We start from the raw sequence: 12,119 nt of genomic DNA on the forward strand, positions 1-12,119 counted from the left end.
TTTTCCGATATTTAAACTAGCACCCGAGCGATTAATTGACCGGCCAATATTAGCTCTTTTAAAATTTGTAATTTGTAATCAAATTCTTTTGTGTTTTTTTGTTTTGTTTTGTTTGTGGATTGTCTTTTTTTTAACACATTAACTTACATTACTTATTACACAATGCAACATTAAGACAAAGACACATTCAAACACCCCCACCCCCCTCAAAAAAGCACACCAAAAATCGGCCGATTTTTCTCTGTAAAGTTAAAGTGACAGTGTGTAATATTTAGCACCATCTAATAGTGAACTAATAATGCATTCAGTTTAAAACCCCACTATTGATTTAAATAATATGCAAAAACATATGTTCTATCACATCAACATACATCTTTTTATATCATTGTAAGTCTAGTAATCACTAATAATATTACATAGCAAGAGCCTCACCTTAAGAGGCTAACATGTTTCGCCACCATCTTCCTGCTACGGATGCCCATAGGACAACTTCGCAAACGTAGTTAGCCCTGGCGGCGCTTGTTTCTCGTGTTGGATCCAAAGGGTCGACCGCCGCTTACCGTCCACAGGTGGGGCCTGCGGGTGGGTCATCACTGCGTCCCGTGATCCGGGCTCCCGTCGCTTGTTACCTTCTGCTTTGCTTTCGCAAGCTTTTACTAGCGTCTCTCGCTAGCCGCTCTTGTTAGCCACTCCAGCCGACTGCCAGGTCGCTGTCGCTCGCCGAGATACTCGTTTTGCTCACGCTAAAATTGGCGATAGGCTCGCAAAGTGTGGTCTCTCTGAGCCACCGTAGTAGTTCAAAGTAAACGTTAGCAAACCCCAAAAATATTTGATTCATTAGCCTATATATATATATATATATATATATATATATAATTATTATTATTATTTTTTTATTATTATTATTTTTTATTAATCTTCCGTTGGATTGGTTGTTTGGATTTTAATTTGTCATGTCAGAATTTAAATACTAGTTTAAACTGTGCATAATGTTACAGGGGTTAACAATAAATATACTTCTTAGGAAGGAAACCGCCTCAATTTTTGTTGAACACTTGGGCCTAATGTGTTACTTTATTTTAATATAGGTCTTTATGGTGGTACTTGGACAGTCCAGTATTTTTTTAGGTGTCATTTTAAGCGTAAAAAGCGCTGGCTTATTGAATGACTTTTTGTTGTTGTTGTCCCAGAGGGCACTGACGTGCATGCACAACATAAAAAAAAAATAAAAAAATAAAACCCCCGCAGCCTCAAAAGTACAGGCTGTCTTGAAACAGGAAGTACACGCCGCCACTTCCTCCTGAAGCAAAACAAACCGTATGCTTATCGGAGAATTATGCGCCCCTCCCTCCCCTTCGCGGCGTGTCCTCGAGAATGGCGCACATACGCTGCGCGCTTTCCCTTTTCCTCACGAGCGCCGCCGCCATGTCCTATCTCTTCGTCCCCCTCCCCACGCCCCGCCCCTTCTCTCTCTTTGCCAGCATGCCCAAGTAGCTGCCTGGAGATGAAGGAGCTAATTAATTTGATTTAGGCAGTGGAAAAAGCAGCTGCACCCCCCCCCACAAACCCCCCCCCCCCCCCACACACACACACTTTATTTTCCACCTATCCTTCCCAGTCTCCTTTGGCAACATGCACACATTCAGTCCCCTCTTCGTCTCCTGCGTTCGATTCCTTGCGCTTTCACTACCGCGTTTGAGCGAAGACCGCTTGTGTTCTGTGCGACGTTTGTGCGGCGTCTGTCATTTGACACGCCACTCCAGGTTTATTAGCAATCCGCGACAACTGTTGGGCGGCCTCGTTAAAAACCCTCGCGGGCGCTTGACATCTAATTAGAGGCTTCCTGTGTTGTTTTTGCAGGTCAGGCCCACCATCTTCAGCATCCGGCATGCAAACTCCTCAAGTGATGCCAAAAAAGGTGAGAATTTTCATTTTGTGCCGCAAGGAACTCTGCATACATTCTTGGCACTTTGTCCTCGTTCGGCAGTCTCAAATCTCAAAATTGCTATTCGCTGAAAAAGTCATCTATTCACTGTTTTTGAGCTCAGGCCAAAGCTCTATTGATTAGAAAAGTACAGCTATGGCGCCATCTTGTGTTAGATCGGTGCCAAGGAACTAAGTTCAAGTTAGTTGAGGAGTAGTACTTTTGACGCCATCTTGTGGCATCTGCAGGCCCTTTTTCCAATATGAGGGTGCGTCAATTATTTTCTATGAATAGCAGGGGGAAACTATATATAGTTTGAATTGTAAATATACCACCACCAAGGATCCACAAACGAATGAACTTTAATACAATTTCAAACATATACAACTTTAGGCTTGAAGATAAATGGCTTACAGGGACAGGTTACACCTGATTTTTTTGTATGTCAACGCGTGGTCTTTCATATAGTAACTTCTACTTTGCTTCTCCCTGAGTGTGACTTACAAAGCTTGTCAGGTCACTTCAACATATTTCTTTTGCACCAAGATGCCACAAGTGGGTGCCAAAGCCCTGTTTATTAGAAAAGTAGGACTACTTTTTTTTTTTTTAATCCATTTCAACACTACCTCCCCCTCAAAATATTAGGACCCGACTGATCGCTCGTCTGATTTAATCAGCCATTTAGGTCTCTTTTAAAATTGTTAACATGATATCATAGATAATAACACACAGGAAGAAAATAATAATAATTTAACACATATTTTTGCTGTTGAAAGAGTCAAGGAACCAAAAAAGTCAGCCAATTAATCGGGTATCGCAATCTTATCGTTCGGACCCTACAAAACACACCCCCAAAATATTTTTTTTAAAATGTGGTTTTAATACAAAAAAAATTGCACTCAATAGTATTGTACTGTATTACAACACTGGTTAAATGTTGTGACATTTGCTGCTGCCATCTAGTGGTGAGGGTTTGAAACACTCAACAGGGCAAACGTGAATATTGAAAAATATCATTTTTGAAGTTGTTTTCCAACCAGTGCATTGTAAACTGGACTTTGAAAAGTAAAAAAAAAAAAAGAATAAATGGATATGATATATTAATGACTACAGCTGAAGCAATAAAAGAAAAAAACACACAAATCTGTGTGTGTGTGTCCAAGTGTAAACATTTGTCTTCTGCATCCTCGCATTTTTGTGGCGCGGCGGCCGCAAAACAGCTGCCTCGGCCTCTTGGAGAAAAGCGCTGACATTCGAGGCCTTTCAAAGTTTTTGGTCCTCCCACTTGTGAAGTGCGTCCAAGTCAGCTGGATAGCAGGTTAGTCATCCCCTCTCGAGGTCACTGAGGATGTGTGCTGACACTCCGCTCTTCTTTGGTTCTACACTCAGACATATTCGCGGCCTGCGCTCGGGAGAGGGAAAACATGTTGATTCATTGCGTCATTTGGAATTGATTTTTTTTCGGGGGGGGGGGGGGGGTTGAAACCGGCTAAGACAGCTCTGAACTGGCGAACCTGCGCTTGTGGGAAACCGATTATAATATGATGAAGTTTTTATCAGATAGACGAGAAAATGTGAGTGAACGGTGGTATGCATCAAATGCATTACATTTGAACAGTTCTGGGTTTGAATCTTGACTTTTTGAGGAGTTTCTCGGTTCCCTCATTATAGGTTAGGTTCACTGAATTCTCTATATTGCCATTATAGAAATTCACATTACAGAAGAGTTGGATGGATTGTTTGACTGTATTAGAGGCCAAGCGATAATATGGATTTATTGAGGCCAATGCTGATTACAATATTTGGCAGAAAGAAATGAAAGAGGAGGGATTATTATTGTTGGCCCAACAAACAAATGATACACAGTACTCGTGTTTTGCGAAAATAACGAGGCGGAATGAGCAACTATTAAAATGTTGACTAAAAGCACATTTCTATTCCTAATTCATTTGAATGGAAGACACAAAACGTTCTGAACACTTATTGTAAACCAGTGGCGTCAGACTGCTAAAATTGGGCCAGATGTGTTTACACGCTGTGCTATTTTTATTTTATCTCTCTTCAGCCTTGATTTTTTTAAATTTATTTTTACTCTCTCTCACTCTACACTGCCCTTCACATGGAGAAAAAGCTTTGACCTCCAGAGTGCCCTTGTCATACATGATGTCATATAATTATGAATATGCCACTTCATATACCGTAAAGTAGCGGGCACCATAAAAGGACAACATTTCTCCGTAATTTAAAATAGTTTCCAAATGTCTTACTAACATATCTGTGACATGCTTTCATATCAAATGATCGCACTCTTTAAACTATGGCCTGACATGGATTTTTTGAGACGGATGCAGATTCTGATATTTGGATTCTGATAAATCAGATGATTAATTACAAAAATTATATCATGAATAAAATAATCATCATAGTCATTATATATTTTTTTATAACGTGTAAAAAAAACAACAACATAATTTTAGTTAATACTGGCCAAAAATATCAAATCGACTCGTGCTGAAATTAGCCTGTTTTGAGGATGTGTCCGTAAATACTGCTTTTTTTGTGTGTGTTTATAAAGCAACTGTGAAGTATACGAGAACCCCCGCAAAGACAGCACAGATTATGTTTTTCCATTGTGGAGGCATCACTTCATTCGACAAGCTGCCGAATTGGCAACGCCATGCAGCTCTGCTTACCTTTTTGACTATGTCATAATAGTTTCAGACAATTCAGTCACTTGAATGTGGCGGATCTTCACCCAGCAGAGCTGCCAAAACATGGGTGTGTAAATCGCTGCAGAATTGAACCCCTAACCTCAGAGCTGTGAGACAGTCAGACAGAATCTAAAAAAAAAAAAAAAAAAAAATTAAACTGGTTTAAATGTGTTTTTGGACAGTCTTCCTCACTTCGCAAACTATTTTTAATACATTAACACAAACAGATTTCCTCGTACTTCTTGTGGCTTTTTTCGTCAATTTGATTTTCACTAATGTTTCTATTTATGGTGCGACCTTGGCTAGCTGGCCGGCTCCGCGCTTTCAGAGAAGATGGCTTCCTCCGCTCCTCTGTTTTTCTTTCCTTTTTTTAGGGGGTGGGGGGGGGGGTTGTTTTTCCTTTCGCCGTTCAGATGTCGCTTGGTAGCACAGTATGAAAAGCCGTGATCACGTTAGGGCCAAAAGCGCCATGAATAGGGGCGGCCGGACGACGGGGGCACTCTGAATGCGAAGCTGATGGCGAGCACGTGCGGATTCGGCGCACACACGCACACACACACACTAAAGCTATTGTCTTTGCCACCAGGCACGCCGCTTCTTACAAACTTCTCGCTTGCTTTCGCTCGGTCTTTTCCACCGAGATGTAATTCTTTGTCACGTGAAACTGCATTGGAGTGAACGAGTTGGCGGTGGGGGAGCGGGTGGTTTAAAAAAGAAAAAAAGAAAAAAGTTTGTCCTCCAACTCCCGAGAGCCGCCAGAGAGGTCACAAGAACAACACCCAATCCCGGAGCGGTTCCCATGGCGACCAGCGTGGCGGCTCACAATGAGGGTGAGAGGGAGAGAGAGTGATGAAAGGGAGTGAGAGAGAAAGGGCAGGAGGCGGGCGGGCGAGCGGGCAGGCAGGGGCCTGGCGTCAGGATTCAGTTGGTGCATTCGGGGGGCGGGGGGGGGGGCAGTGGGGTTACTCAAAAGGGCAGGGGGAAGTAGCACTACAGCAACAACATATTTGGACAATTTAATGTTTACGATCGTCAAACCCGACGCGCCACAGGATCATCTCTGCGAGACATCCGACAAACAGGCCTTAGCTGACTCTGATCAGATGATAATCTTCTTGATTTAATGCTGAAATCAATTCAGTGCGCTGCTCCTGCTGGTGTGCCCGACTTGGCCACAGGGTGGCAGTAACATACAGTCTCGCAGACACAAAAAAGCTTCTGTAATATTAGTCATTTTTCATAGAGGATAAAGAATATATACAGTGGAAACTCGATTTAACCGAGTTTGGGGAAGGCGTCAGCCGTTGGGGACGACGATCCGTTAAATAGAAACACATTTTTTTTCGTTCTAGTTATCAGCTGCCCTCTTGTGGCCATTTTACAATCAGTAAATAGAAACGAGAATAATAGAAAATTGCCATTAATTTCATATATTTTTTTAGAAAAAATGCTATATTGGGATGCAAAAGTATTTCTTTAAATTATCTGTCATACTTGACTTCCCTTTTAAGTTGTTGTACTAAAACTACAACTATAGATGCTAACTGCTAGCGTGACATTCCGAATTTTCCATTACATGTTAGCATTAAGCTAGCAGTGGCCTTGTAAGTCAATAGAGTTTGGTTGTTTTACTGTCGCCGACGTGTAATTCTCTTGTTTGCTTTATGTTTGTCAACCTCGACTGGGGATGGCATCAAGCAGCTTGAAACTGCTATTTGAATGGACTGTTGACTTTGTAAATTGTCCACAGGTGTGCTCGTGAGCGTGAATTGTCAGTTGTCTCTATGCTGGCTTGCGTTTGACTAGTGACCTCGGTGGCCTACAAGTGAGGCCGTACCTTCCTGGACTTACTTTATCAGTTAATGGACGTCCGCCACCCAACCTCCATTTACTTTTGACCCCGCCCCCGAACCCACCCATCGTTCTTTCTCCAACTTTCGCTTCGCTTCACAAGCGCATTCCCATCCGCCATTTGCCTTCCGCCACTCTGTCATCTCTCTCGCTCTGTCTCTCGCTCTGTCCGTCCGTCCCCCGCGCCCGGGGTCTTTGCGACTTGGCTCGGTTCCTGTTTGTTTTCAGCCATTTTGGGGACTCGCCGCGCTCATGACAAACTGCTTAAATGGCGTCCTCGCAGCTCGCTCTGCCTCTCCCTCCCTCGCCCTATCGCCAGGCTTTGTGTATATAAAGTAGTGTGTGTGTGTGTGTGTGTGTGCGCGTGTGTGTGTGTTAGTGTGTGTGGAGGGATGAAGGGAACAACACTTCCAAATAAAAAGAAGATTGGATTCATTTGGGTGGGGTGTGAGGGGAGGAAGGTAAGGGGGGGTAACTTGCAGGGGGAGGGGGGAATGGGAAAAACACTCTGAGTGGTGTGTGTGAGGTAAAACCTGGAGAGAGAGAGAGAGAGAGAGAGAGAGAGAGAGAGAGAGAGAGAGAGAGAGAGAGAGAGAGAGAGAGAGAGAGAGAGGGAGAGAGAGAGAGAGAGAGATAGGGGGAAAGTTGGAGTGTGAGAATCGCTCCTGCCCTCTGTCTTCATATGCCGCCTGTGTACACTCGCTTGCTCTCTCTCTCTCTCTCTCTCCCTCTCTTTTGCTCTCTTGCCTTCCCTCCCTTCCTCTCTCTCTCGACCACAGACGGAGGGGGGGGGTGTGACAGAGAGAGAGAGAGAGAGAGAGAGAGGAGCGCAGGGGAGAGAACACATCGCAGCAGAGATGCAGCAGGAGGCTTTCCGAGGTACGTTCCCTTCTATGCTCGCCTTCCCGGCACCCGGAGCGGGAGAATAAGCGGAAGAGAGGCAGACTTGTGTTGTCAGCCCACCCCTCGGTTGCCTTTCCTGCTTTTCCGCGCGTGAAGAGAAGGGGGGGTGGGGTGCGCGGCGGGGGTGGCGAGCTGGTGATTTGCGTTTTTGTTGTTGTTTTTTTTTTATGCCATGCGTGCGTCGGGGCGTGAGCGCTGGCGGGCGGGTGGGTGCGCGCGGACGGTGATCCAAGCGCGTGCACGTGCGCGCGTTCGCCGGCCTTCTTCGGCGAGGCCTTCGTCACCCTCATCCTCGGCCTCTGTCGCACTTCTTTTTTCCGAGGGCAGGCGGTGAAACTTTTGGATTGGGCCGAGTGGCTCGCGTCTCGGCATAGGGGAATGACAGGTCAGAATGTGCGTTCAACGGACTTGGTGTTGGGAAGAACCCCCCCTCCCTCCCCCTTCCCCAACCACCACCACCACATGTCTTTCCGTTGAGTGTTCCTGTGGCTTGTTTTGGTTGTGGGGCCGCTCCGTATGCGTGTGTGTGTCGTCCATTTTAGCAGACTGTTGTTGTGCTGGAGGTTGTTGGAGGGCATCAATATGTCCTACCGCACAGTTTTTTTTTTTTCCAAAACAGACACGCATCAGCTGCCAACGGCATTCCGTGGTTTCCATGGTTTCCAAGCACCCCCATCATTAACGTATGGAAAGTATGATGCACACTGCCAAAGGGGTAGAGGTCATAGGTACGATGACAGGTTTTGTTTTGGTGATTTAGCCAAGGAGTTCTTCAACTTTTGGGGTTCAGGGCCATTTTTTCCAAGGACCCCCTCACAATAGCAAGGCCACTGAAACTTAAATGCGTCCTTATTGTTAAATTCCTTCTTTTTAAATAGCTTCAGTTCTTGCCATTCTTTTTTTTTTTTATATCAACCTTCAAATTCCATTTTGTTAGCACAATGCGCAGGTTGTAAAATCAATTTACATTTTTTTTAATTCTTGAATATTCTTTGTACCACGTTTTTTTTAAATTCGTTAAAAGTCCAGCCTCGACAAGAAGCTGTTAACTGCCTCTTTCATAAACAAAAAAATATTACATAAAACTACTCGCTTGTCCAAAATTTTCAAATGTTGAGTCTCTCGATTGATTGAAATTATGATTCCTTCCAGTGGTTAGGAAGGAATAAAATAAAAAATAAAAAGTTTTCATGTGTTTCAATTGGCCAAAGGTGGCCACAATAGAGGCAAAAGTTCGAGGTAAACTGTTTATTATTGACATTTTATAAGAAAGTTTCATTACATTTACATTAATACAGTTAAAATAGTTTTAAAGCCAGCAAGTTACTAAATTAAGTTTAAATATTATTTTTTTTGCACATTAACACTATGCAACATAAGATATATTTCCCCTTTTTTTTGGTTGCTATTTTCTCTGTTGTAGAGTTAAATACTAAAGGACAACGTTTTGTAAAGCAGTCAAATGTCCTACCTGTGATTGTGAAGGGACCAAAAAGCAAGTTTTATTTTATTTACTATGTACTGATAATTAATCGGCTATCGGGAAAAAGGAAAAAAAGTTAGCCGAATTTGAAAATGGTTTATTTCATATTGTTTTATGGTTCCTCAAGTTAAGGCTTTTGGAACCCAGGAGCTGTCTTGTCTGCTGCGAGTAGCCTCGGAGCATTGTTGTGCTGCGTAGTGTGTACCACTTCATCGGATTTCGTTGTCTCGTCGCTGCTACTTGCATTTGCTAATGCAGCCCAAAATATCCAGGAACAATGTCGACTGGTTGTTTTGTACACACCAGATTGTTTTGGTGCAACCTATGTACTTGTCTATCGTGGAAATCCTCGGAAATCTGTTATGTCCTTGCATGCGGGAAAGGAGAGCCACAGTCGTCAATGTGCTTCATGGCTTATTGAACTCCGGGAGGTTCTGCTGTGAGCCATAGCTCAGGCCCAGACACTCACACACAGATTCTCTGATGTCACATGCAACCCACTAGGCCCCGCCTCTTAAAGACACATAGCACTAACTCACAGATACTACAATGCATACAGCATTTCGACCATTTTTATGCTTGCATAAACGTATTCAAAGACGTCGGATCGTGGCGAAGAGATGGAGAAATGGTCCAGTGTGGTGTGGGCCACATGGGCCACCATCTCGTCCCCTCCGACCCATTCCACTTGGTCTTTGGCGGTGGGAGGTGTGCAGTGGGGGTTGTGGAAAGTTCAGCAGCGGTTCTTCACACACTCCTCTTCACAGATGACCAACCGCTGCTTTGATTCAGGCCCCTCCGGCCACCCCTCGCGGGGGAGAAAGCCCAACCGACACCTTCCCCGTCCCACATGCTCCCAGCCGCCGGCTCGCCAGCTGGAACACCGAGGCCCCCGCATTCCTCCCCGCAGGCACTCCCCTCCACCCCTCGCACACACACCGAAAATGGCAGACAGTTAACGCATTATACTGCTCGCTCACAACTTTTATTTCCGGGATAATGGATGGTTACAGCTTGCGAGGCGGAGAGACGTCACGTCCACACTTCCAGTAATCGGAAATTTGGGAATAGCCGTCATTCTGCAAAATTTCTTCGGTGGAAAACCGCAATGTTACACAGATTAGCGGTAACGCCATGAATGTGCAATGTATGACAACATTACACTATTACTGACATTGAAAATACACTTTGTACTCATTTTGTTCAATGGTTTAATTCATAACGAATTATGAATATTATCTACAATTATGAATGGTGACTTATTACTTTCTTATTAAAATAAAGTATACACTCTTAAAACTGCAGGGTCAAAAATAACAAAATTTTGGACACAAATTGGACTGACCTGCTACTTGGTTCAGTTTGACCCAACTTTCTAGGTTGTTTTAAATAAAGCCACCCTTTTTTGCTTATTTTATACATAAAACAACCCAGATAGTTAGTTCAAATTGACAACACGGAAAGTTGGGTCAAAGTGACCCAAGTAGCGGTATCTTAGTATCCTTTAAAAAAAAAATAGGTCACATCAGGTCAGTCGTATGTCAAGACTCTGTAATTTTAAGGATGATGTTTAGGGCCTGACCGATTAATCGGCCAGCCAATGAAATCAGCTCATTTTTTTACCGATTAAAATCTGCCTGTAATTTATATCTTTATTGTTAAATAAAATCATTTATTTAATTTATTATATATATTTTTTAAATTAATCAGCCATTATTGCTGTTATCTGAATTTTCTTTTGCCCATTATCGTAATGGCATTGACCTAAAAAAACAAAACAATATTGGTCGGGCTCACAAAACCTTGTGTCTTCCTGCCTGTCTCTTGCCGGCAGACGCGGGTGTCGTGCAGCCTCTGCCTTCGCACGTCGCCCGCGTGCGTCACAGGGAGATGAAAAAAATAGCGAAGGGGGGGTTGGGGGGGGTGTGCGGTTGCGAAAGGGAGGGGAGCGTCACACGCATTTTCCCGGCGCAGGCATCAGATGAGACGCTGACATTCTAGCCCGAGCGCCGTCTCTCGCCGAGTCCGCCCACTCGGAGCCGACCAGGGCGCTTGTCGTCAGGGATTTCCCGACCGGCGTGTGGCTTGGGCCTGTGTGGAAAGCCGTTCAGCATTTATTCAATAGCCATCCTATCCGGCCTAAGGTCCATGTACTAGTACGCTCTTCATCCCCACAATCCGGCGCACTAGTAGAATAATTGTTTCTTTCACATTGTTTGCCACTGCTGTATGTCATTTCTACACACTAGTAGGGCAACTTTGGCACGTTACTACATGTTACTAGTGCTGCAAGTCCGTGCTCTACTACTTTTGTCTTTAACGCAAATCAATATATTATATTTATATATATAAATAAATAAATATTTAATTTAATTTTTTTATTTTTAATAATATTTTCTTTTTCTTTTTTTTAAGAAAATATTCTTAAAAATTAGGGGCGACAGGCGATTAAATTTTTTAATCATGATTAATCGCGTGACTTCACTAGTTAACTCACGATCAATCACAAATTTCATATCTGTTCTAAATGTACAATAAAAAAATTGTAGGTTTTCATACCCTTGTTAACAAAAATGGGGGGAAAAAATTAAACTAATAGAAATAGTTCAAATGAATTTTTGACGTCTATACCCGTCAATGGCAGTGAATGAGTTAGTAGTACCACCCAGTTCTTAACTAGTGCACCGTTTTGCCTCGCTAATAATATGTAGTATAAGTTGTGCTACTAGTGAGGCCAAAGACTTACATTTGGTGCTTGAGTAGTAGTACTAGCTTTCAGTCGGATTTATTCAGACCAATACCAGTAAGAGTATTCACTCTTAAAGCGACTGAACGTAGAATATTCCATTTCGAAACGTTACTGCCACCTGCTGATGAAAAATGAAACTGCACATACCCTTCTTCACATACACGCCGCGCACATTACGTCACATTCGCAGACAGGGCGCGGGAAATTCGAACCCAAATCCGGTCTGAAAACTATTGGGCAGAGGCTTGCAGGAGTAGCCATTGTGAACAGCTAAGGTGTTGTTGTTTTTTTTACTAATTAGAAGACATTTAAGTTATAAATGGTCAAATAAAAAGGCTACTGTCAAGATATTTTTGGGGAAAAAGTTACATATTGCAGCTGATACCAAAGCCCGATACCACTAGTACTTCTGATACAAGAGATATCAATGAATTTTTCTGACGCACGTGATGATTCATCAACATATGTAGCGCCAACTGTTGGTGAGGAGGAGTTACT

General features: G+C 43.3%; 1 protein-coding gene across 3 annotated transcripts in view; it reads left to right on the top strand.

The window, feature by feature from the left end:
• The window catches only part of zbtb4 (zinc finger and BTB domain containing 4), a 28,252-nt gene that overhangs the window by 1,729 nt on the left and 14,404 nt on the right, over positions 1–12,119 (top strand). For 2 of the 3 annotated variants that reach the window (XM_086059324.1, XM_086059325.1), the window contains exon 2: positions 1,861–1,918. The gene's annotated coding sequence lies outside the window, so the exon portion shown is untranslated. Of the gene's footprint in view, positions 1–1,860; positions 1,919–7,184; positions 7,366–12,119 lie in introns of those variants that run through there. The other variant, XM_086059323.1, reaches the window with a different exon arrangement.

Source organism: Leptonotus elevatus, chromosome 17 (genome assembly GCF_054856555.1).
Source record: "Leptonotus elevatus isolate MCC_2025b chromosome 17, RoL_Lele_1.0, whole genome shotgun sequence".
Taxonomy (NCBI): domain Eukaryota; kingdom Metazoa; phylum Chordata; class Actinopteri; order Syngnathiformes; family Syngnathidae; genus Leptonotus; species Leptonotus elevatus.